The 26,547-nt window shown below is 40.9% G+C and overlaps 1 protein-coding gene across 3 annotated transcripts in view; it reads right to left on the bottom strand.

Moving 5' to 3' along the window:
• LOC148676560 (5-hydroxytryptamine receptor 1F-like) overlaps positions 1-26,547 on the bottom strand; it is a 71,292-nt gene that overhangs the window by 4,536 nt on the left and 40,209 nt on the right. Inside the window, exons 2-3 of one of the 3 annotated variants that reach the window (XM_088608697.1) lie at positions 6,503-6,574; positions 549-732 (exon numbers count right to left, since the gene is read on the bottom strand). The gene's annotated coding sequence lies outside the window, so the exon portion shown is untranslated. The remainder of the gene's footprint in view (positions 1-548; positions 733-6,502; positions 6,575-26,547) is intronic. The other 2 variants (XM_088608693.1, XM_088608696.1) reach the window with 2 other exon arrangements.

The following is a 26,547-nucleotide window of genomic DNA, read 5'->3' as shown; positions in this document are numbered from 1 at the left end:
GCCCTGTAGCCTGGCCAAGTGGTCTCAGGTGCAGGATTAAGGCTCCAGTCTCTTTGGGGGTGTGGGTTTGAATCCCACTGCTGCCAGGTGCTTCTGTGTTAAAACTAATCAGAGATATATACCTCACTGTGTTCCTGGGGTTGTTTTTAACTATCTGCGATTTCGTAGTGGAGAGATGTTGATCCCCTGAAGGGACAGAATAAGGCCCAGTTCTCCCAGGGCTTTACAATCTCAGATGAATCAAGCACATTCCCACAACTGGCAGTAATCGCACACAACGTTTGACTAATATTCCTCTCCTCTCATGTCTTCCACACATAAGCCCAGCAGAATCCCTTTGGGTAACAATAATGTTGAGCATCCCCAGACCTCAGGGATAAACCAGTCCAGGACTCCACACACTGAAATGCACAGGCGGGTGCAGTTTGTAGTTGCACAACAGCACTAGTCTTTATAGAATGTTTCCCTGTACAGTCCTCCTGGAAAACTTGACAATAATATTTTGCTGGTAATTACCTCAATGATTACAAAAAAAAAAAGATAAATACCTGAATTTGAAGGAATGTGGTCATTCATACCTTTACGGGCTCTTCTCATTGAATACAAACATATGTAGAGGAGCCTTCCTTTCCTGATCTGAATCCCAGGCTACCCCTGTCTCTTTCAATTAGGTCAATCATGACGTGGGGCTACCTGCACCCCGATGACCGTCATCAGGGGTAAAATCTTCACCTAGAGGCAGAAAGAGAGAGCAGGAGGGAGAAAAAAGGAAGTGCATGTCAGGAGGAAGACTGCATGATGTGCCATATGACAGAGCCGGATTTGCATGAAAGGAGAAAAGACTAATGCCATCACCCCTGATATTTTGCCGATCAAAGAGACTGTTGTCAAATGCACAGAAACAAAAAAGCTCATCTCTGTGTCTTTGAAAAGGAAATTGGGATCCCCGAGACCAGCGGACAAAGACAAAAGAGCCCACTGGCACATTCATTGTGCCGCTGCACCAGAATAAAGCCCTCATTTTATTATGCATAGAAGGTATTTAAGCCTTACATCTTCTCTCCATCCTTCTCTCCTTTCGGATGGAATAAGTGCGCACTTCCATGCCTGCAATCAACGCCATGGTTCGAATGTGGGCAGAGGACAGCCAGAGGCAATTCTCTTTTTCACCTCTTCGTAACTGGCTGCTGCTACATAGCTTCTCTATTAATGTGTCAATCTATCCAGCTTTGAGAGAGACCTTACAATCTGTGGTGGGTGTTTAGATATTTATTTTATTTTTAATAACAAGTTAAAGACCTACATAGACTGTAATGTCTTCTACAAAACTATACCTACAGTATACGTCCGTTTCTGTCGTAAATGTAAGATATGGCCATGACAAGGGCAAAACAGCTATCCGGACTGCTAATTTTCATACAGTATACTGTATAGTAAATATGTAGAATGTAAGTAACCACATCTAATTTCACATGAATGGAAACACATTAACAGTACCCGATTCTCATAAAATATGGCTTTAATGACATTTATTTATAAATTTGTTTTTAATAAGTTATCAGAAAGGGCTCTGTTTCTTTACAAGACAGGCTCAAATGTAAAAGGGAAGCCACTGCACATAGTCAATATTTCATGTGCACACCTGCCTTAAAATAATGTACTACTTCACTCTTAGAAAACCTGTGACAGTTTTGTTTTACAATGCGAGGTAAACAAGAGCTCTCACATAGGGGGTACTGGCTGAGACTCAAACATGGTGGCATTTCTGATTAACTGTACAGTGCAGGAGCTGTGCCAGATCAATCCCACAAATGCTCGCCAAATGCAGAGTGAGGCTGTTTACTGACTTATCCAATGCAATTCAAATTGAAGGGGAAAAATCTCACACAAGAATTGTGACCAGATGTAGCACTGTGAAGCAGAAAGCAAACAACATAGCATGGAAGGGTCACATTCAAAAGCACTAGATCAAATCTAAACCTGAGAGATTATGATGCCAACCCTTCGGTTTTTGATAGTAATAAATATGTGGAGCTCATCACTGTGGTAGGCACGACATCAACTTAAAAAAAACACTTTCAGTGCCTTGTACTAAATATGGAACAATTGTATTTCTGTGCTGGGAGGTAAAGCAGAAATATAAGTGTAATGTCACAACCATAAGTGGCATAAAATCTAAGGTACTTGCATTACCCATTTAGTCATCATCATTTTCTAAAGCCACTTACTGCCGGTGAGGGTCGTGGTGGTGACAGGCTGAGCAGGGCAGACCAGAATTCCCTAGCAACAGTCTCCATCTCCTTCTGGGAGATTCCCAGCTGCTCCCAGACCAGCTGGGAGATATAATCCCTCCAGTGTGTCCTGGGTGTGCCTCAGGGTCTCTTCCCAGTGGGTTGCACTTTAAATCAAAATGAGTGGGTACAACTCCAGCGAGAGGCCCAGGGGGGATCCTCATCAGATACCTGAGCCACCTCAACTGGCTCCACTTGATCCAGAGGAGCAGTGGCTTTACACCAAGGACCTCCTAGACTGCCGAACTCCTCACCCTGTCACCGAGAGTAAACCCAGGAACCCTATGGAGAAACCTCATTTCCGCTGAAGTACACATTTCATGTCTAACTAAAACACCTTTCCTGTGTCAGCTATGAAAGGTGTAAAAAACATAGAGATGTTCCTGCACTTGGAAAAGTCGATATGTAGACATTGTGGCATTAAATGGGAGTGTGTTCAGTGTGGAGGCAGAGCCCTGGATTAAGGGCGACAATGCGTTGCCTTAACAACCACAGCTCCCTGGCTAATTTAGGATGAGCCACAGCTGTGGGGGCCTTTAAAGAACACACTGAGCACCCTGTCGGAGGGATGAGCAAACCCCTGCAAGGGGAGAATGTTCCATCGACAGTCCTGGAGGGGGATTGTGATGCAAGCATTAAGCCGTCATTTTTGCTTCATTTTATTTTATTTTTCTTTTCTCCTGTCCTGCCGTGTATCTACACTGGGGCAGGCTAAACCTTTCCTCCCCTGTCCCATTGTGTATCTCCACCAGGCAGGTTCAGTTTCTTTTGTTTTTGGCCTCGCCTTTTTTTTTCCCCCAGGATGCCACTGTCCCATGCAGTGTATTTTTCTTTTTCCTTTTTTTGTTATTTTTTTGCCAGTTTTCGCTGACTTCACACCGGTGCCTCTGCTCCCTCAGATGGAATGTCGACTTGGGTGTTCGCCGCGGCTCCTCCCAATCCTGCATTTAATAAACGTGGGAAAACACCCCTTTAAAGCATAGATTAGAATACAACAGATCTTTATGCTGTTAGTCCCTTATGTCTTCACCATAAATACATGGACATTGAGCACTCAAGCTTTGAAGTGGTTTCAAAGTATGTTGCCTTGGAATGTAAACTTAAGCTATGACAGTGCTATTATTATAGAGATACAGATATGCCCACCCCCTATAAAACTGTGCTCAGACTCACACGCTAGCTAACCGTGGCATTGGGCTAAGTCCTCGACCATTGGGAAGACAAGTATTGTGCTTTTCACAACAGTTGGCTTGCCATCAATGTGCAAAACTCAAAGTATCTGTCAGTATGAGAATCAAAGTTAACAGCATATCTTTGAATACATTTTGAAGGCTCAAAACAATTACAACTTTAATTTCTTGTACTAATATGGTAATTCCTTACGCGATTAATATATTGTGACAGTGGAACACACCTCCCACTGCACTCCCCCCTCCGCGGCGCGTGGGAATGTGCAGGTTCCACAGCTGACGCTAAGCGCTTTAAGATCCCACCGCGCCGCAAGACAGCGTTCATGGCAGAACCGAATGTGTTTCTTTCAGCGGCGGCACAAACTAATTTCTCCGATCTGAGAAAGATTTCTCTCCAGTACCAGAGAACCGAAACCTCTGCAGACGACTACACACCGGCACACCGCAGGGAAGATAACACACGGTCTGCCGGTGTTCAGGCAGCCTTCTAACACTACCGACACTATCACAATATGTTGCTTATGATGTCTGAGTTTTTTTTAACGTTATTCATTAATGTGTAACGTTCCAGTTATCTCTTTGCATCGATGCAGATAGTAACAATATTAGTTTACTTTAAGAATGTTTCATTTACAAATAAGCTGTTTAGAGAGGATTTTATTTTTACCGTAATACGGAGTGATTTTCTTAGTTTAAGCAGATGAGGGGGAAACGAAAGCACTCAAACTATCTCCCCTCAGTTTTGTGTGGGTTATAACGGGATTAAGAGGCTCAGAGAATAATTCCACAATGAAAAGAAAAAAGCAGGAACACAATGCTTCCTCTGTGGAACATCTTTAGGTTTGTGGGAGAGAGCAGAGACATGGGACAAAGGTGGGGGACAGGGAAGACAAACCCACTTGTGAGAATGGGTAGGGGCTTGAAAATAGGGCCGAACTGATGGGGACCTGGGTAGCAGACTCTAGGGGGAGATCTCAGGGGAGATCAGTTGTTCATCGTGTGCTGGAGGAGCGGATCAAGTCTAAGGCTATTTTTGTCTTCTTTCTAGTACAGGTCCATGTAGATGTGTGCTGTTGGGCTTGTACTTGTGGGTACCTTGTGTTTACCTTGTTTTTCCTAACCCAACTTGCACTGTGTCTCTGCTCTCCCACTCTGTTGTCCTGTAGGTGGCATGGCAGCTGAAACGCTGCATTTTTTATCATTTCAACACTGAATCGATCTCTAGTTTTCCCTACAGAGCATCAGTCAGCAAACCAGTGTACTAAGTAATACAGGCCCTGGAATACGTGTCACTTGCAAAATAAGCTTGACTGATGTGCCAATCGAATCGAAAAAAGAAAAGCGAAAGAAAAGCAAAATGCCTGATGGATTTTCATAGTATTTTAAAAGCTATCACAATATTAGGTGCATGATAATCAAAGAGAGAAGAGGGAGTGCTTTCTGAATGCTTCCTACAGTGATTCATATTAATGAAAGTAATCTTTAAGAAAAATTCAGACTTGTGAAATAATTTGTTTTGTCTACCCTCCAGTTTTTCAGTGCTACTCTAACACTCTCCCAGATACAGTAGGTATAGTCAGACCTTCTGCTTCCTTTATGCTAAAACAGAACAGAGTGGAAATCTGAGGCAAAACAGCAGACAGATTCTGTCAATCAGAAACCAATGTGTTGTCTAAATGAGCAGCAAAACGAATGTCATTTCTGATTATTGCCAAAACGTGTGCGCACTGATATCATGGCAAGCCTTTAAAAATGTTTTAGATAAGCCTCTTTTTGGTTGTTTGAAATTATTTTCTGAATGGCTTCTGTCATACCCAGTACACCTAGAGGGAGCTCTACTTCTCTCCTGTTCCTAGTTCCCTGTGATTATTTGTGTCTTGTTGTGTAGCCTATTTACTTCCTGCTTCTGCTCTGCTCCTCGCTCAGCGTTGAGGTTCGGATGTCCTGAAACCCGCCTAGCACTAGGTCACCCCACGTCCGCTACCTGAGGGCATAGGTTTCTATACGGCATTTCCTGAACAGCTGAGCCCGGGCTAACCCCCGTCTCGCCGCTACGCATAGGGTCTTTATCGCTCTCCTGCCATTCCATGGTTTGTCCTTTCAGACATCCTTGACAGCTTCATTCAGGCACAATAATCTACTTCACTTTGCAATGAACTCTCCTTGCTTCTTATCTTTTGCTTCTTCAAATTCAACCACGAGTCAGAAATAAGCCATGACTTTAGGACAAGATAAAATCTAAATAAAGGGGAGCTGAGGAGCAGTTTTTGGTACATCATTAGGAAATTAAATGACAAAGTCCTGATCAGGGGGATATTAGGACAATGCATTCTGAAAATAAACCTGAGTACACAATTATAAAATTACACAATGCACTTTGGTCAGCTTTGATATAACAATGGTCTAATTTATTTGCAAATGCAATAATTTGAATTATAGGGGGAAAGCAATGCTTTACGTTTACTGCATTGAGTTTAATTTAAAATACTTAACTACCAGTAAATAGTAAAACTGTTTCTGAAATACTTTAACAGTTATAACAAAAACACTACTAAGGAAATACTTGTTTTGTGAGCTGAGGAACCAAACCCCTAATTTCCCCTTAAGGTATTAAGTCCCGCATTTGCAAATCTGAGATTTATTTTACTCTACGGAAGATACGTTCAAGATAATAATGTAATAGAAGATATTGGAGATACAAAGTGAGTTTGGAACACGGGATACCAGTCAGAAGCTGGTACATTCAGGCCCTGCAGCAACTCAAATCACAGCTCCCAACCTCAAGGCATGCCAACAGCGCAGTTTTAATCATTACAAAAAACTGCTGTCTGTTACGTTGATGAACAATGTTGTTATAAAGGTCCAAATCTAGCTTTTATTATTTTTTTTGTTTAACACCAGGTAAAAGAAGTGAAGCTATAGACTTATGACCTAGTATTTAAGCAGCGAAATTACTCCCAGGTAATACAAGTACAGTACCTTGACAGACTAGAGAAACTTTCTGTCTCTAATGTTTTTTACCTCTCCAGATGCTTTAGCTTCCTAAACACCAATGGGCTTCATCCAAGAATTCCAATGAAGGAGTACATTTTGCTGAAGAATAAATGATTTGAGAAAGGGAAATTAATAGAACACAGAGGAATGGAGCTTCAGCACAAGAGGCAGAAAAGACATGAATAAAAAAATACTTTTCTCTGGTGAAGCATGTCAATATTGGATGCATTTATCTGTGTAAAGCAGAGACTCATTATGTTCTACAAAAACAGCTTCTCAAAGATTACAGGTTTAGAACAGGATTGATTTTTTCATAATTTCTTACCTAATAGAATTGGCATAAAGTTTAACATCCTTTTCTCGTAAGTCTCAAATATACTGTATGTTGTGCAAATTAGATTGACACAATGGATTAAAATCTGAAGAGTGTTATTAGGCAGCTATCAATATAGAATTAAATAACTTACTTATTTCACATGATCTTTTTGCTATTTAAATATGCGCCTGAACAGGAGAGCGCTTCTTCCAGAAAATTTAACTTCCAGTACAGTGGGAAGGTGACTATGACTCAAAAAACATCCTGTAAAGTTACATACACTGTATTGCATACTGTGTAGTCCCCTATTTGAGATGGACTGGTTATTTTGTGAAGTAGTGAATGAGTGGGATTTTCTGTGGCCAATTAGTTACTCTGCACCCTCACACCAGCAAGTAGCCAAGTACATCCAGTCTGTGATGAATAAACGTCCTTCGTTTCACCTCAGGCCTTAGGGAATAGAGCTAATAATAATTAACTTAATTGGATCAGTCTAACTCAAGGTCTTCGGTAGTTGATAATTTAAAAATACTCCAAAAACCTTCCAGATTGTGACTCTCGAGGACTGGATTTATGAACCTGTTTCAGAAGCTGGTTCTGAGAACCACAGTCCAGAAGGTCGGACAGGGTTGGCCTTAAATGATCCATTCCTGAAAACCTGGAACTCATGTATTTTAATGTATTTAACAGGTGAACTGGTTCCATTAAACCTGGAATGGCTGACTTGCATTTGAGAGCTTGCTCAGTTGGCAAAAGGAAATTGCCTCAAATGCTTTAAGAAGAACTTAAGAAACCTTCCGAACTGTGGCTCTGCACAACTAGGTTTGGCCACCCCTGCCCTATATGGTTCTACTTAATGAAATTCAAAGGCACCCCCTGGTTACCCTAAAGACCTCAGCTCATTCCTGAATTCACTTTGCTTTTATAACATACTGTACTACTCATGACCTTGCAGAACACATCTCGTTGCAAGACCACACCATCACACAGCTGAACTGAAAGGACATTAAGGCTTCTACCTACTCCAAAGAAACATAACTTGGGCTAAATGTGGCGAGTCACAGTTTCGTGCTCTATCCCCGAGCTGCATGCTGTGAAGCTCACTTCCCTGCCATGTTGCTTAAATGCTCTGTGATTTTACGGTGATCAATGTAAAGATATATAACCAACATTCTCTCAAACTCGAGTTCCTTCATCACTCAAAACAATTACAACAATATTCTTCTTCAGAAGGATATCTGGACAGTAGCCTAAGCTCAGGAAACTACCTTTTTTTCTTCTTGCTACATGGGCTATCTTTTTGTCTGAATCAAGCTACATATTTTCATTTAATTATTTTCTATTATGGATTCATTTGAATGTTAATACTTCCTAAGATGGCTTGAAAACGAATTTAAAAAGGTTCTGAACTACTTAAGTCGCAAAAACATAAAATTTTTTCCTTTCAAACCCAATTTTCTCTATTCATTTTTCTTTTCATCTGTGGAAAGCGTTGCTATAGAAATACTGTCAGGTTCTATTCAGTATATTTTGTTTATCAGAGCTGTTTACTAGAAATGTCGACTAAAATAGGCCATCGAGAATAAAATAAATCAAAAGAGAGAGTATGTATGAATGTGGAGCTCTTGAAATAACTTTCAGGTCTGTTAAATTTAATGTTGTAAAAAATTTTGTCAAGGGTTTACCATTTTGACATGCCATTCTATTCATTAGAATATTTCTGAAAAACAAAAAGCATTTGCTCTTGGCTTCATCAACATGTTAGCAAAAACATTTAAACAGTGCTTATCTGACAAGATAGTCTATGATGGAAAATAAGTGATAAAGCTAATTCTTTCACTGAAATGCCTTTTGTTAGCATTTATTAACTCCAATAAGGTAATCTTTTCCTCTTGCTTTTCCTTTTTAATGAAACTTGAGGCATCATAAACTATACAAACTTAGAAACATTACATTACAGATGTCTGTAAGAGTGGTCTCCAAAAAGGATCTGGACCCATAGTATCATTGTAATATTGTGACAGTACAGGGCAATAGGATAATCCATAAGCAAAGACCTGCTAAAGGAAAGATATGGGCAAAAGGAACTAGTGCAATCTGTGCAGATGACAAACCATTACAGTACTCTGATCTAACAAAAGCAGACAGGTCCTCAGTGTCATTCTGACCCTTATTCCATCTAGAGGGAAGAACTCCTGAAATACTGGGAAGGCCCCATACAAAAACAGAACATTTCGTAATGTTTCGAAAATTACTACTTTCTCAAAACACAGCTCCCAGTTTAAAAAGGAGCATTGTACCGACGCCACATGCCGAGATTGGAAAAAGAAGAATTCATAAATGTTCACAGCCATTACATTTGAATTAATATACATTTACCATTAAGACATTTCTAAAATATATTTTTCTGTCTGCAGAAACCCCTTGCTCAAACACATGAAAAACTGCTCATCATTCCGGAATCTGCGTTTTTTCAAAGGCAAAAATGAATGAAGGAAAGATGACTTGGTAAACACAGAGTGTAGAGACAAGGGCTATTGTTTCACTTAGAGTTAAGTGATATTAAGTATTTCTAACAGTCTTTGTGTGCCTGGACTAGACAGCCTGTTGCTGTCACAGGAATGTAGAAAAAGAGGCCTTTTGTGATCTCAGCCACAGGATTATCAAGTGATTTTCTATTTTCTATCTTCACTTGTGTGTGGGCAAGTATGGAAGATGAGTTTGTCTTTTGGATAAGGATATTTCCTGGGACTGTCTAGATCCAGTGTCAATACTTCCTTTCAGATGGATAATAATAATAATAATAAACTTTATTTTATATAGCGCCTTTAAAGGTGGCTTCTTACAGCGCTTTACAGGTTGACAATAACAATAAATAAGAAGACTACAACAATAATTAAGAAGATTTCACAAGATAGGGCACAATTATAATTACAACAATACAACAATAACAATAGAGGAGACCGTGGAAGGTGGTATTAAGAAGAGCAGAGGGGTGAAGAATGGAACCAGTTAAGTAAAGGCTTTTCTGAAGAAGAAGGTTTTGAGTCTAGATTTGAAGGAGTTTAGAGAAGGTGACTCTCTAATATCCTAGGGCAAAGAGTTCCAGAGCTTGGGGGCATAGCAGGAGAAGGCCCTGTCGCCCATACAATGTAGACGGGCTTGGGGGACAGTAAGGAGGGCAGAATTTGAAGAGTGGAGGTTGCGAGGTGGGGAGTAGGGCGATAAAAGTTCAGACAGGTATTGAGGTGCCAAGCCATGTAAAGCCTTATAGGTGAGCATGAGGATTTTAAAGTCTATGCAGAATTTGACCGGAAGCCAGTGCAAGGACTCCAGGATAGGAGTAATGTGAACACTTGCACTAGACCTGGTCAGGATTCTGGCTGCTGAATTTTGGACATACTGCAGCTTGTTCAGAGTAGATTTAGATACCCCAGGGAGTAGAGCATTGCAGTAGTCAATTCGCGAGAATACAAATATGTTGATCAGCTTTTCAGCCACAGTTAAAGATAGCATAGGGCGTAGTCTTGCGATATTTCTAAGGTGAAAAAAAGATGTTTTGACAGTATGCTGTACATGTGGGTCGAATGTTAAGCCAGAATCGAATATAACCCCAAGGTTTTTCAATTTTGATTGAAGCTCAAGTACAGAGCCATCTACAGACAGGGTTACAAGACTGGCTTTACGAAGTTGATGGGGGGTACCAATAAGCATGACTTCAGTCTTGTCACAGTTAAGATGAAGGAAGTTTTGAGTCATCCAAATTTTTATGTCAGAGATGCAATTAGATAGAATAGAGACAGCCACATCAGTGTCGGGTTTGGTATGGATGTATATTTGAGTATCGTCAGCGTAAAAATGAAAGCTGAGGCCATGTGATCTTAAAAGTTGACCAAGTGGGAACATGTAAATGCTGAAGAGCAAGGGGCCCAGTATTGAGCCCTGGGGGACACCAGACTTGACAAGACCAATTTCAGACCTGTACCCATTGAGAGAGACAAAGTGACAACGATCAGTGAGGTAAGACTTAAACCATTTGAGGGCAGTGTCAGAGACTCCAAACACAGTCTCGAGACGAGAAAGTAAGATGTTATGGTCAACAGTGTCAAAGGCAGCACTGAGATCAAGAAGGATGAGTATGGAAAGAGAACCAGAATCAGAAGCTATTAGGAAATCGTTGGTGACTTTGACTAGGGCGGTTTCTGTGCTGTGAAGTTGACGAAAGCCAGATTGGAGGGGTTCGAAAAGGTTGTTTGTCATGAGGTGGTTATGTAACTGAAGTGTGACAGCACTTCTAGAATTTTAGAGAGAAAGGGTAAGTTGGAGATGGGGCGAAAGTTGTTAAGATTGTCGAGAGCCATGTTAGGCTTCTTTGGCACGGGAGTAATAGCAGCAGTTTTGAGGACTGTTGGTACAATGCCAGTGCTCAAGGATTCATGTATTATATTGGACATGTATATATTATGTCCACTGCTGGTGCCTGGATGTCTGGCACAGGGAGATACTGTAGGCACATCTGGAGATTATCCTAAAAGTCACAGGCCACGGTCAAGCCATCCAACAAGATGGCCAACCAATCAGGGACCTGCAGGGGATGGGAACCCGCTTCACCTAGTGACTTCTTGACCAATCACCAACTGTATTTTCCCCAGTTAAAAAGCAGTGCAGCTACTCTGCTTCTCTCCACCAAACCAACTTGGCTGACAGACAACACAACCACGTGCCTGCCGCACCTGTTGTCTAGCTTTTTAGGACTTCCCAGGATCACAGAGTTAGTGGGTGAACCCGTAGGTAAAGACAGAATCCTGCCTGAGATCTAACCTGCAGCAGGACCTTGCAACCTGCTAGCTTCCACTGTGCACCTTCTTGATCACTGGAGCAATACGATTGGACTTTTGTCGATACAGCTAAATATACCATTATTCAGCAGTAGCTTCTACACCAGGAGTGAACCGAGTTTCTTCTCTTTTTGTGTGACTCACCCTGACTGAGCAGTCACCACCCTGTGCACAGATTTTGTCCCAGTTTAGCTCAACACTGACCAGGACAATCCATTTGAGGGAATCGACTGTCAGCACAAGGCTACCGCAGGATCCCTCTCTCCCTGGTACCTCGAGCTGCCGCAGGACTGGAGTGGCACCGAGCCAGCAGAGCACGGATTGGTCAGCGCTGTAACGGACCCAGTCAGCTGTTCCCCATCCTTCTGCGAGGGAGTTACGAATCAATGGTTGCGGATGAGTATAATTCAATATTCACCCACTCGAGAATAAAACTGTCATATTAATACGTTAATATAATTTTAATTCATTTTAGTAGCCATACGTAAGAGTGTTTGAATGTTGATTATGTTAATGAGACATATTAGGAAGTTAGTGTAATCAATGGTATACTAAACGTAGTATCCTTTTTATGTATCTTGATATTTTGAATGCTTTTATGTACTCATTGTTTTTATTTATCATATTTTACTGATTGTTTCCAAATAGCCAAAGTAAACTCGCGCAATTTACTGTTACAACTACTGTAAATGTTGTGCCAGTAAATTCACAAAACCCCTACAAGTGTATAGCCAGCTATTTGACTGTAAAATGAAATCCTTTAAGCTTTTGTTATCATGTAGAGAGTATAGGAATTTGAAATGAAACATGTACAGTATGAAGGACTCCTTTACTTCCTTTGGGATAATGCCCTTTTGTTTTGGAAAACATTGATTCACAAGTTCAAGAAATGTGTACTCAAACATTAAAGAAAGATAAAATAAAGAAAAGTAAAATAGGGAGAACTATACTGCACAAGCCATACATCGAAATGTAACCCTGATGACAAATCTGACTGATATGAAAATGAGTGAACATTAGAATTGTATTTTTTCTTCAGTGATTTTCTTCTGCACAGAAGGCCTGCAGGCCAGGGCTTTGATGTAACATTTCACTTCTTCGATTTTTATCTTGTTCACAATGTCAGACAGCTAGAACAAGCCAGGATAAAACAATCTACTCAGCACACCAGAAGAGCTGGTGTTTTCTAATTCAGTTCTTTCAAATCAAGGCTCTCCAGAATGTACTCTTGGATTTTTACCCTAGTTTTAAACCGTGGACCACTAATTACAAACAGTAATCAAAAGTGATTATTTGCTGTAATTGCTGTTTAACTGCCATTAAAACAAACAACTTCATATCAACTGGGGCAGTTATGCAACTTTGCAATTTTAAGTATTATGAGCATTCAGAAGAAAACCATTTCAACTGCACTAAAATGAGACAATAAAATTATGCTATTTTATGTAACTCCACTATGAAAGATTACTAATGCCAATTAATCCTAATTAATAAAAAGATTAATATTAATAAAATTTATATTTCAGAAATTCACAGAAATACTGTAATTGATTTGGTAATGGAAAAATGAAACAGAGCAAAAGGTTCAAAGTTTTCTGTTTATTTCTAAATTATTTCTTTTACTATTTGACAGGTCACAAATTAAAGGGTTAATGGGTAACACATTCTGGTTGGTTTTAAGGGTAAATCAAGCTAAATACAATATACAGTGATGTAATTAGATTTGCTGATGGGCTTGATAAAATGTTTTTTTCCCTCAAGAAGAGCTGACAGACTGAAGAAAACTAGATATGACACTTACACAAGAAGTGGCAAAATAAAGAAGAGCCACAGAAAAAGATTGCCTGAGATACTATTTAGTTGTGGAATATTCTTCAGAACAACCTTAAAGTATTACTCCACTGGCAGTCTTCCTGACTTCACACTGGGAGCCTTGTAGGATACAATAGAAATTATAATAAAATAATAGAAAATAGAATTGACAAAGAAGGACTCGACTTCTTGACAGCAAACCGTGTTCAACACTGGACTCCTCACGAATTTTCAGCTAACATCCCTAAAAACTGAAATATGAAAATGTCACTAGGAAAATCATTTTTAATGATCCATGGTAGTTACTGTACGTTTCAAGCTGAGCTCTTGCTGGTACTTGACCCCCATGGATTCCTTTTTAAAAACTGCTTTGTATGTCTTTTACATTTTCTCTCGATACGCTTCATGAAGTCATTTTTCCTCTTTCTCTGCATTCCCTCTGTTAAGTTTTATTAATTAGTTGTGGCTGTTCTTGCTCCTTAGGAAACTCAAGGAACACAGTGGCAGAGCGGCCTTGCTTTCTGGGTTGTGCGCTCTCATTTCTCTGGAGAGAAGGAGGTTCCTATTTCATGGCAGCGTTATCTAAAGAATGAAGTTCCAGTCTCGCGTCCTGAAGCCTTTGTGAAACATTCTTACTACAAAACCAGCTGTCACTCTGAAAGCTCCCTAGTGTAGGTGAAGCACAAACCTTACAAGCTATTAACCTTACGCCAGCAGCCATATCACCCTGCAACTCACAACTGGCAACCCACTGAAGCTAAGCAGGTGTGAGCCTGGTCAGTACCTGGATGGGAGACCTCCTGGGAAAAACTAAGGTTGCTGCTGGAAGAGGTGTTAGTGGGGCCAGCAGGGGGTGCTCACCCTGTGGTCCATGTGGGTCCTAATGCCCCAGTATAGTGATGGGGACACTATACTGTAAACAGGCGCCGTCCTTCGGATGAGACGTAAAACCGAGGTCCTGACTCTCTGTGGTCATTAAAAATCCCAGGGCGCTTCTCGAAAAGAGTAGGGGTGTAACCCCGGTGTCCTGGCCAAATTTCCAATTGGCCCTTACCAATCATGGCCTCCTAATAATCCCCTTCTATGAATTGGCTACATTACTCTGCTCTCATTACTGAGCGTTCTGGCACACTATGGCTGCCGTCGCATCATCCAGGTGGATGCTGCACATTGGTGGTGGTGGAGGGGAGTCCCCATTACCTGTAAAGCACTTTGAGTGGAGTGTCCAGAAAAGCGCTATATAAATGTAAGCAATTATTATTATTATTATTAATCCGAATGTGGCTGTCAATCGTTCTGAGTGACTGCAGTAATCATGGGATAGGCATGGTGGGCTGATGTAGCCTGAATGTTGTGAACTAGCCAAATAGCCTTTCCTCTTATGTAACCCTTCTAACTGTGCCATAACTGAAACCCTGGCCAATTGCTAAATTAGTGAGTCTGCTCACTAACAATGACTGACCATTACTAAACTACCCTAGATCAATGTGCATCTACAATGCAGGTGAAATGACTCAGTATTCCCAGAGTTATTACTCTGAGTTAAGTGTGCATGTATGAAAATTATGAATACAGGTACATGGGAGACCTAATTGAGGGTTATAGTTTTGTGGCATCAGCAGTAATATCCAAGTGTAGCCAAAACATAGCCAAATGTTCAGCTACCCACAATAGATGGTTTACTCAGAAATTTTACTTTTATTTTGAGGGTTTCAAGGGTTTTCAACAGCAGACCAATGTGAATGGAATGGCAGGTTCCCCTGCCTCTTTATAAAGGTTTGACAGGAAGTTATAGGATGATCAAACCTAAAATCAATAAATCAGGCAAAAAAACAACTTTCAAATACCTATTCCCTCAAAAGTAGAAAATTCTGAAGAGCAGAATAATGTGGCAGGAAAGGTTCTGAAGAATCTGTTTTTTTATACCACAATGCATCATGAATGGACTGCTATTAGTGAAAAGTGAGACGGTGAATGGGAAATTAATGAAAAATAGGTGCAAAAGATTAAGACATTGGGTAAACATAAAATAAATCTCACACCTCTGTGCAAAGTTGTTACTCTTCTCCATGGTATCTAATGCACAGATATTGACATCTCTCCACAAACCTGGACCTATACTTGAGATTTTTATGAATTTGTACACACAAGACTTCCAGTTCTTACTCCAGCTGTTTCCCCACAGCTGCCATTCTCTTGGTCTGTGTCATAAAAATTGTCTGCTTCTCACAAATCCTGGGAATACACACAAAAACCCGTGCCTCTCTTTCTGACCACTAGAGGTTGCCACGACATTACCCTAACTGGAGCTCCACCTGAACCATTCAGATGGAAGGAGAAACATATGGACAGAAATCATCATTCTACTGTATATAATCACACTGATATACTGTACTTTGCATGTTGCAAGACAGTCAAAAACAATCAAAAATAATTTCATGAAACAATGCATTTATTTTTGTTGTTGCTGCTGCAAAAATATAACTATACATATGCGTGGAAATAAATCCATATTATGAATAATATTTTACTGGCAATCAGCGACAGCCTCAAGGTAAGCAATAAATTAAAAGTATTCAGAAATGACTGGCTAGTCAGTCAGTGGACATCAGCACCTTTTCATAGCACTGAACACCATCCAGAGAACATTACCTAACCATATTGGAGGAGTGAATAGTAATAATAAGTCCTTGCACTTACAGTGTACAATGCCTTTTTTTCCCCCCCAATGGATCTCAATGGGTTATATGTGGGATGAGGTAGGGGAACCTACTTCTTTCATTATGGATGTGCTGCAGCTCAACACTACACAGCAGATCAGGCAAAGTGAAAAACTGCTCCAATTCACCACTCAGGGGAGACTATACAAAAATCAGAGTATACGAGTGGAGAGAGTTTAATCAGAAACCATGATTAACACCCCTACTCTTTTAAGAAGTGCCACATGAGCTCTAATGTCCAAGTAGTCAGGACCTCAGTTTAATGTCCACAAAGGCACTGACTCCAGCCAGAAACCCCCACTGTTTACCAGGCTGTCTTATACCTTCTAAGTATCAGCGGCTGACAGCACTCCCTGGCTTCATGAAGCTTCTCTGTAGAGTGCAAAAACTAAGATGTTCCACCGCTCTCGCCAACTGCTTCTTCAGTGACTACAGCCCATGCTTCTCTACTATGCTGATTCTTCCAGGATCAGGAGAGCTATCCACCAAATATAGTTTCTGTTTTTTAAAGAGGGTTGTGTTACACCCCGACGAGCTCCAGCACCGCCGCATTAGTTCCACCAATTACCAATGCGCATTCCACACATGCTGGAGACTCATTGGGGCCATCCTCTACGAGATCAGGCCAGGCCTATAAGGCCAATTAAGGAACCTCGCACAGTATTTAAGCCCTGAGGAATGGAAATAGGAAATAGAGTCACTAACACTGCCTTGAATTTGTCTCAGTTTCAGGTTCTCAGAAGTATTTCTCAGTGTTTCTTAATCCTCAGTTTCCAGTTCCACAGTCATCATTGCCACTAATCATTTCTTCATCACCTCAGACCTCAGCCTCTGCTCTGCCTGCTTCAGCTGCACAGTTACTGCCTCAGCTGTTTCCTCAGTCTCAGCTCTGTTTGTTCTCTTCAGTGCTGTCATCAAATAAATTGTCTTGATTGCCACATATCTTGGCTCATTGACTCTAATTTTTGCCAAGCCCGTTTCAACACCTTGTTGGGCCCGGCCTAACAGGTTGTACTTCTAACAGTCATTTAAGTAGGGTGGACCACAGCTGCAGCTCATCAAGGCACTGATTCTGTGCAGCTGCGACCTCCCAGACAAGCACTGGCTGACAGCCTGTCACACAACCTGGTCTTTCTTGGAGGCCTCCAACCCCAGTACTGACGAGGCCCAGCTTTTCATACTGTTGCTTCTGAGATCTGATGAGATCAGGCTGTAAGATGGAAATACTGCTGCCAGTATAGTGCATTGTACGTGCATGCCAATAAATCAATGTTGAGTAATGGTGGAATGTGTAAACTGAGTTAAATTTTTGGTTCTGATGTCTTTCTGATTTAGGCATCTTTGTTTTCCCTGTGAAAGTATGCAGACAGGAAAGGTCCGTATAATGATGAGAAAGGTAAAACCAGGTATTCTAAACCTTGACCTTGACTTTGATGCTTTGAAATGGTTGGTGGCCCATCTTCTTGGTTAATTTTCCCTGGAATTCTGGTCTGTTTTCTCTGGAATGTTCAACTTGGAGTTCCATCTCATGGGCCCCCTTTCTCCTCCGCCTGTTCTGGGCTCTAAAATATTCCAAGAACTTTACATTGTACAGTAAGGGACCGAGCCTTTTCAGCAGCAGGCCCATGTCCTTGGAATACTCTTCCTGACCAAACTGAAAATGCATGTGTTTACTGCACTTATTTATATCTATAAATTATTGAAAGTGCCTTGAGAATGCTTTGAATTGAAAGGTGCTATGAAAGAATAAAACCAATTGTTTGACTGGTTGGTTGATTGGTTTGTCTTCCCTACCCACCACTTTGGCTCATTTCTCTCTCAGAAATCTGAAGAAGGAGTTGATACTGTATATAATGGGTCATGAAAAAGGTCCTTGTTCCTCCTTTCACACCACAGCTCAGACAAATGAAAGTCTACTGGAAGGAAAATTCCCAGGCATCGCCTATTATCTGCCCCATTTTTCTGCAAAGTGGACCACAGCCACTGTATTAGATTTCAATTAAGAGGCATGTAAAACTCAGGGATGGGGACCTTCTTTTCACAAAAGCCTGCTTTTATTTTTCATTTATTTTTTGGCCTTTAAGTAGTTTAATTGATTTCATTACTTCAAAAGAAGAAGTCAAAGAACCTTTTATAAATGAATTGTTTGCTCATTAAGAAGTACTTATTAAAAAAATGCTGGACGTTTCCGTCCTTTAGTTTAAGCATTAGCTAAGCATGAAGTCGTTTCACAGAGGTGACATAACACTGGCCTTATTCAGCGCCTGGCATACTTACCTCCTATTTCTGAATGCACTTAGTGAGCTGCTTTCGAAGTACTTGTTTCATAACATGATGCCACAAAAGTAAACATACAAATCCCTTCCAAAGAGTAGCATCCTTGATTTAAAAACAAAAACGAATCACAAAAATTCTGAATGTATCCATGCATAACAAAATATTTGTAAAAGGTAATTGCCCTTCTGCATGTAGGATGTTCTTTCATTTTAAATGCCTTCTGCTAAATGGAAGGAAATTAAACAGAAATTCTGCTGACAGCTCATTCAATCCCATGTATGAAACAAGGTCACTTGACAATTTCAGAGATTCAGTTTCCTTAAAAGCAGCTTTGCAGGTTGAAAGTTTAATGTGGTGCTAATTATCAATCCTATTAGCTTAAAACAAAAGTGAGATGCAGTGAGAGATTCTTAATGGAAGTCCAAAAAGTAATGTTGATTTACATCTCACCTTGGTAATGCGGCATGACAATGGCATAGATTGGACCTTGCAGCTTTAAGGAGAAAGTGAGTGGGGTTTCTACCAAAGCAGCATTTCAAAAAGATATTGTCAACTTCTGTAAAAACATATTTTTAAAAAAAAAAGAAGTGAACAATATCTTATTGAAATAACTTTTCCTTATATAATAGAGGAAACACAGTACACAGAGAAATGCATGGGCATCTAATGTTCTCTATTATTTCAGTTTCTGCCTTGCCCACAGATTGTACATTCAAGAGACAGCCCCAATGTGTCATGAGACTGGCTTCATGACACTTTGAACAACATCTCCAGTTCTGATAATAATCGCAATTTAAAAGAGGTTTCCCTGAGTGTTAGTCATTTCCTTTTCTTGATATAATTTAAATTGGAAATGCCGTTCGTGAACACATGTCCAAGGATTCAAATCAGAAGAAAACTAGGGGAAAGTTTTCAGCTACTAGGTTACAGTGTGTGACTAATGGTATTCAGAACATCAAGACTGTGGGCCACGAATAGAAATTCGGTTCACATACATTACTGGGAACCAGGGGGTAGGGCTCTGGCGAGAGGCTTCTTTTCCAGTATTAAACCTTATAATGTGTTGTAATTGTAACAGGGTTGTGTGTAACACCCTGATACAGAAGGCGACATCATCTCTTTGAAACACACCTCTGTGGCAGCAGACCTGCTAATCTGGCCGCCATCAAGGCAGTTGTACTGTGTATGCTTTTCAGCCCACTATAGGCCGTGATAAAATCCCATTAAGAATCATCAACTGCATAAATAAGTTACATGAATTAATGCTGTTGCTGTTTACAACCATTCATTTTAAGAGTAGGAGTTTAATGAAGAATTGTAACGAAACAGTTCTTTCCGGACCCTATGCGGACAAAACAATCCGAAGAAGTGAGGAAACACTGGGGAAAAATTCATGCAGGAATATGGGGATGAAAACAGGGGGGCGTGTCCATGGAGTGCTGGTGATCCGGGGAGGTGTGGCCGAGGCAAACAGTCCTAGAAAAAGTCCAGAGGAGAATCCAAACGAAAGCAAAAGTCCATGGCCGGGTGATCCATCCAAAACAAGAGATTAAAAACATGTGCCGGGTCAGAACCGGCGGGGGAGCAGGAACAGGAGCAGAGAGTTTAAAGCATAAAGGAGCCAGACGAATCCAGATCCCGGGCTCGCACGATGCGGAAATCAGATGCAGAGTCATGATTGGCGACTGCGTCTGGCTTTTAAAGGGGGGCAAGAAGGAGGCTGGACCAAGGGACAGGTGTGGGAAATAAGGCAAAAGAGGAAGAGCTGGAGTGCCCTTAAGAGGAGGAGTAGCGATCGTGACAAGAATGTAACAACAGAAACTGAACACATCATAGAAACCAAGTGTTTTCTAACCATTTTATCCAATACAGCGACAAGAGGGAGTTGGCAAGCAATAAGTACATATTGGATGGGACACCTGTCCATTGCAGACATTACAGAAACCTCAATGTAAAGTCCTGGCTGGACTCATATTAAGCTCCTGTGTCCATAGCTGTATTGCTGAAACCAACAGTGTTGTTAATTGATCTTTGGAGAGTCACACACTGTGCACTAGTATCTCTGAACTTGCCTGGTTTCACTCTGTACTGATTTATTCAGCAATGCCGGTGTCTACCAGCTAGGGACTCACATTAAATCCAGGCACAAAAAAAAGACAGAACGGACACATCCTGCAGTTTATAAATCATGCTGCACTCCGTGAACATGGAAAATAGAATTACAAATCTAATTAAAAGGATTGCACATTTACAGGGATGAGCCAGGCACCTGGTTCGTCTGCAATGCAGGTTAGATTAAATCTGGGCTACATTCAATAAGCAGAGCCCTGTTATATGGAACAATGAGGAGGATGCTGGTTCTAATTCAATGGTGTTAGGACAGATTGTTTTTGGACAGTAATGAAAAAAAAAAAACACTACACACTTTTATGGAAGAACTGTTTAAAAATTAAGCTGTGTACCTGATAACCTTAACAGCAGTGAATACTTGGAAACAACGATATTTACCAAGGGAGGCCACAAGGTGAAGCCACTAAGTTAAATTCTGGACCTGGGTGATATCTGTGTAGAGTTTGTATGTTCTCCTTGTGTTCGTGTAGGTTTCCTCTGGGTGCTCCAGTTTCCTCCCATTGTCCAAAGATATGCTGGTAGGCTAATTGGTTGGGAGAATTGGCCCTGAGTGTGAGAGTGTATATGTCTGTGTGTGCCCTGTATTGCACTGACATCCTATCCAGGGTGTATCCTACCTTGAGCTTTTTGCCTGCCAGGATAGCCTCCAGCTCCCTCGCAACCCTGAATTGGATGAAGCAGTTAGAAATTGGGTGGATGGATATGTATCAAGGTGGACGAAAACAAGATTATAGGACTGTTAACAAGATAAGATGCTTTAATGTTTAGATTGCTTTGTTGGCATGGGAACCAAAACAGTGGGCCCTGTCACCTCTGTCCTCTGCCAGAAAAGCCACTACAAATCTTGTCTTGGGTTGGGAGATATTTTTTAAAGGGTGAGACATCCAAAGCAACAGTTGTTCCAATGCTCAGGAAAGAAAAAATAGAAGGAAAACCTACTGGCAAGGGTAGATTTCCACAGTTAGGCAGCTACTTTCAAAAGAGGCCACATAGTGTAGATACTGTCACGAACAGTTCTTTCTGGGCCCTATGCAGACGACACGATCCGGATTTGTCAGGAAACACTGGGGTCATGCAAAAAGTAATGCAGGAGAGGGTATGGAGACAGGGCGGGTGTCCAAGGAGTGCAGGTGTCCAGGGGAAGCGAGTCCGGGGCAAACAATCCATATAGCAAATCCAAACGGGTAATCAAAAACAGAGGCAAAAGTCCATGGCCAGGCGATCCATCCGGGGGGATAAGGAACAGGAACCGGGTCGGAACCGGCGGGGGGAATCAGGAACAGAAAGTTAAAATCATAATGGAGCCAGATGCTGCATGACCTAGGCTCTCACAAAACAGGATTCAATGAGGAACCTCGAGTAACGACTACGTCTGGCTTTTAAGGTGGAACTAAAGAGGGGCTGGAATAAGGAACAGGTGTGGGGAATGAGGTAGAACAAGGAAGGGCTGGAGCACCCTTAAGAGGAGGAGGAGCGATCGTGACAGATACATAATTAATTAATCTTCCAAGCAGGAAACTCCTGTGCACGCAATACATTCTTATTGGAAGACATGCATATTCTAATATACCATCCATTTATTTTGTATTCTTAGCTTTCGGGGCATTCAGTTGCCATTTTAGCTTTGAAAAGTTTTCATACAGAAAAGCACGTTGAAGGAGAAGTGGAATCAACGAGTAAATGGATTCAATCAGTTGTAATGTCTTTCTTCTCAAGGTTTATTTGCACTTTCATGCACTGCTTTATCCCATTACAGCAAAACAACATACCAACAAATCTGCTGTCAAATACATTTTTACATTTTTTTATTCATTTTTTCTGCAAGTTAGCTACTTGCAGAAATGTGCTGTCCTGGTAGGAAGAGAGGTCAGACATACTACTGTGACAATGTGATGGGTTTGTTTAATTAATCTGAAAAATACTTTTGTGCAAATATGCTGATCAAAAGCTGCTTTTTATCATTAAACCAAGGCTTTCACGGTTGTATCCTGTGTTTGAATGAGGCTTTCTGGTAGAGCTGTGTAAAGGTGAGTGGATATGAATGGTAGTCATGCACACAGGGCACAACAGAGCAATCCATGACATTGTTACTTACAGTCGGATGCTGTATTACAGTTCATGCACTGTCCCCAGGCCAACAGTGGGTAGCCTGTTGAGTAAACCACATTTGATCTTCAGTGCCTAAAGACACTCCTCCAATCTGATATCTGTTTTTCTTGCAGCTCAAGAAACATTGGAGCATTTTTAGCCACTAAACAATGTCCGACAAATTAAAGGGTCCATTTGAAAAGAATGGAGGATAAGCCTAATGGTGGCTGGATGAGTATAAAAATTCAGAGCAGTTCTTTAGCAAATACTAGGGTCTGAATGTTAGGGTTATTAAGGGTATTGTCATAGGCCGTCTTGTGCAATAAGAGAAAATCAACAAGCAAAAACAAGTCTTGTTCTCACTAGTAAACAATACTAGTAAATACTGGTCTTTAATGAAATGTGCTCTTGTGACTGGACACCGATGTAGCATCTTAAAGTCACACTTCCACACATTTGCCTTTCTTCAGTTTTTGGGCTTTCACAGCTGAATTTTGAAAAGCTTTGGAATGAAAATTCTTAAAAGCTGACTGCTCTGCTCTTATTTAGAAATCAGGAGGCCCTGATGAGAGAGGACATTAGCGTGATGCCTTGTTACTCTCATCTCATCAGCATCCAGTCAGCTATGAGCCCCAGGTGGCAGAGTAATTAACTGCTGAGCTCATGGCTACCTCTGCTTCACTCTGTACTGTGGAGGTCCCAGAACTGTGACCGATGTTAACCTCCTTGCTGAACTCTTTTTCATGGCAGCTGCAGAGCAGCAGCTCTGTTCTCAACCCACACAGGGCAAGGCCACCCCATTCAAACATTGATGGCAGAGAAGACCTTCAATAATAACATTGCTTCTGAGGGAGGAATTTAAAAAATGTTTTGTTCACACAATGTGGACATGTATGAATGTGTAAATCCATGAAGCTGAAATAGCACAGGAACAAAATGGAACAGGTGCCTGTTCAGGTGACTACACAAGAGCTCGCAAATCTAAAGATGCATTTAAAACACAGGAATGCCCAATGGACTGCTGTTTGCAAAAGTGAAATTTGGTCACACGCCTCTCGCAATTCTAAAATCTGGATGCTATGGTATATACTTCAGAACATTTACAAGAGTTATTCTTATAAATTGTGTGAAGAAAGGGAAGTCAAAAAGTCAAGGAATTCTTAGACTGCTACAAAAGCAGAAACACATGAATTTGGATCCATAAATAAGACCCAAGTACAAAAATACTGTTTGTCCTAGTATCTCTGAGATAGAATGCTGGAGGGTCAGGAAATGAGGACATTTTCATTAACATTCTGAAGTCTTGGCACGTGTTTTGTGTTTCTTTTTCTACTCTCTGGTGAGTGCTAACACAAGCTCTGGCTCACAGTGCTGGATAACCATGGGAATAATTGTATAATAGCCACTGGCTCCTGTTTTTTTATTGACTGAATTAGTGGGTTACTTGTATTTTGGTATGTCTAAATTTTAAACTTTTCTCACAAATCTGAACTCGCTCTGAGGTCCTGTGAAATGAATAGTGTAAAATCTGTAGCTGAAGTTTAATATCTTTAAAACCTTAATTAATACAAAAACTTAAATAATACCGTATGAAAGGCACTAGTGTAAAAAAAATATTTTCAGGATAAAATGGATAAGGGCAGATGCAGATACCTTTTTACAGCCGTGATCGTCAGAACGTTTTGTCCAGCATCACAGACAGTGAGGTTGTTTAACTTTCTTCTTTACACTAAAGCAATTGCTAAAGAAATGTGTGCCAGGTCAGGGTAAAATGTTTTATAAATGTCATATAAATATGATTTACTATTGTGTTTTAGCTACGTAAAATATTTTATTATGATAATAAAAAGCTGTTAACTGCTAATAAAAAAAATCACTTAATTTTCAATTAGTGGTTTGGAACCACTACCTGTATTATATATATAGGGGTCACTACACATGAAAAAAAAAATATAACCTAACCTATACTGTAGCCCCTTTCCTCACCATATTGTATTGTTTTTTTATGGAAGAAAATTACCCATTGAGTTTCATAGGCTAAGACAACATTCTTGTGCTTCCTGTCCTACCTATTTTACATTATTCTTATGAGGAAATTTTACCCATTTAAGTCGTTTGCCTAAAAGTCACCCTTTTCTGGTGTCTAATTCTGAAGTATACGTTGCAACACCTATACCTAAAAAATGCAGACATTCAATGTCTGTGTGTACTATATTCTAGGTAAAACAAATACAAATTAAAATCCCTAATGAAAAGCAGCATCAAGTTATAAAATATTCTGTGGCTCTGTGGCTAAGGATCTGCGCCTGTGGCTGGAAGGTTGCCGGTTTGTACCCCGCGGCTGGCAGAGGAATCCTACTCTACTCTACCCCTGAGCAAGGCACTTAACCCCAACTGCTCCAGGGGCACTGTATAAATGGCTGACCCTGCATTCTGACCCCGAGCTTCTCTACCTATCTGTGTGTCCCATTTAGAGCAAGTTGGGATATGTAAAAAGACACACTGCTAATACAAGAAATTGTATATGGCTAATAAAGTGATCTTATCTTATCTTATCTCTACAGGAAAGTTCCAGAAATTGTCTTTCTATTGGTTATGTGAAAGCATTATGACGTACACTAAGGAAGGGTTAAAGAAGAAAGACACGCATCAAAACTTGAATTTTAAGGTCAATTGTCAACTATTGCTCTATACTGACTTTCCTACAATTTAAAGGGTGTAGAGAGGGCAGGATAACCAACTGGTTCAGTGACCATTCAGTGAAGGAACTGTTGTCACAGATGTCGAAGGGGACGAACCGTGGAATGACAGGAGAGCAATAAAGACTCGTAAGCGTAGCGGCAGAACAAGGGTAAGCCTGGGCTCAGCTGTTCAGGAAATGCCTGATAGAAACCAATGCCCTCAGGCCATGGACAGAAGGAGTGACCTGGTGCTAGGCGGGTCTCAGGACATCCGAACCTCAATGCTGAGCGAGGAGCAGAGCAGAAACAGGAAGTAAATAGGCTACACAACAAGACACACCAGAAAGACATGAATAATCGCAGGGAACTAGGAACAGGACAGAAGTAGAGTGCAGGTGTACTGTAACGAAAGCATTCTTTCCAGACCCTATGCGGACGACACAATCCGTGGTTGAATGAGAATACACGAGGGAAAAAAGGCATCCAGGAAGCGGGGATGAAGACGGGGGGGGTGTGTCCATGAAGTGCTGGTGGTCGGGGGAGGTGTGGCCGAGGCAAACGATCCAAAGCAGAGTCCAATGCGAAATCCAGGACGAAAGCAAAAGTTCCAAAGTCCATCCGAAACTGACGCTTAAAAACGGGAACCGGGTCGGAACGGGAGCAGGAACAGAAACAGAAACTTAAAACCATAACGGAGCCAGGCGCATCCAGGTCCCGGGCTGGCGTGATGCGGAAACCAATGTAGAGCCCCGAACTGAGTGGGCGTCTGGCTTTTAAAGGGGGCTGGAAGGAGGCTGGAACAAGGTGCACAAAATCAGGTCCGAAGTGAAAGAGCCAGATCGCCCTTAAGGAGGAGGGACTACAATCGTGACATATACTGGGCATAACAACTGTGCTGTAACTGTAACTGTGTATAAACATTATGTAGAAAGAAAATTTTATTTTAGAATTTAATTATAAAAATACTGTATATAAATAGTGGTGTTAAAACAAGGACAAATTGTTTTTCATATACTGTGAGTTACAATACAGCTGAAACAAATCTGTGCTATATTTATCTAAATATATATTTAAGTTGTTAATATTGCCATTGCTGGTGTGGTACAGTACAATATGCACTGCTCAAAATATTCATTATGACTATAATGATTGCTTGCAAAACAACATTGTAAGTAATTATTAGGATGAAGGCAGACTTAAAGAATGAGGC

Source organism: Lepisosteus platostomus, chromosome 2, assembly GCF_059453375.1.
Source record: "Lepisosteus platostomus isolate fLepPlt1 chromosome 2, fLepPlt1.hap1, whole genome shotgun sequence".
NCBI lineage: Eukaryota > Metazoa > Chordata > Actinopteri > Semionotiformes > Lepisosteidae > Lepisosteus > Lepisosteus platostomus.
This window is presented reverse-complemented; position numbering and strand designations above follow the sequence as displayed.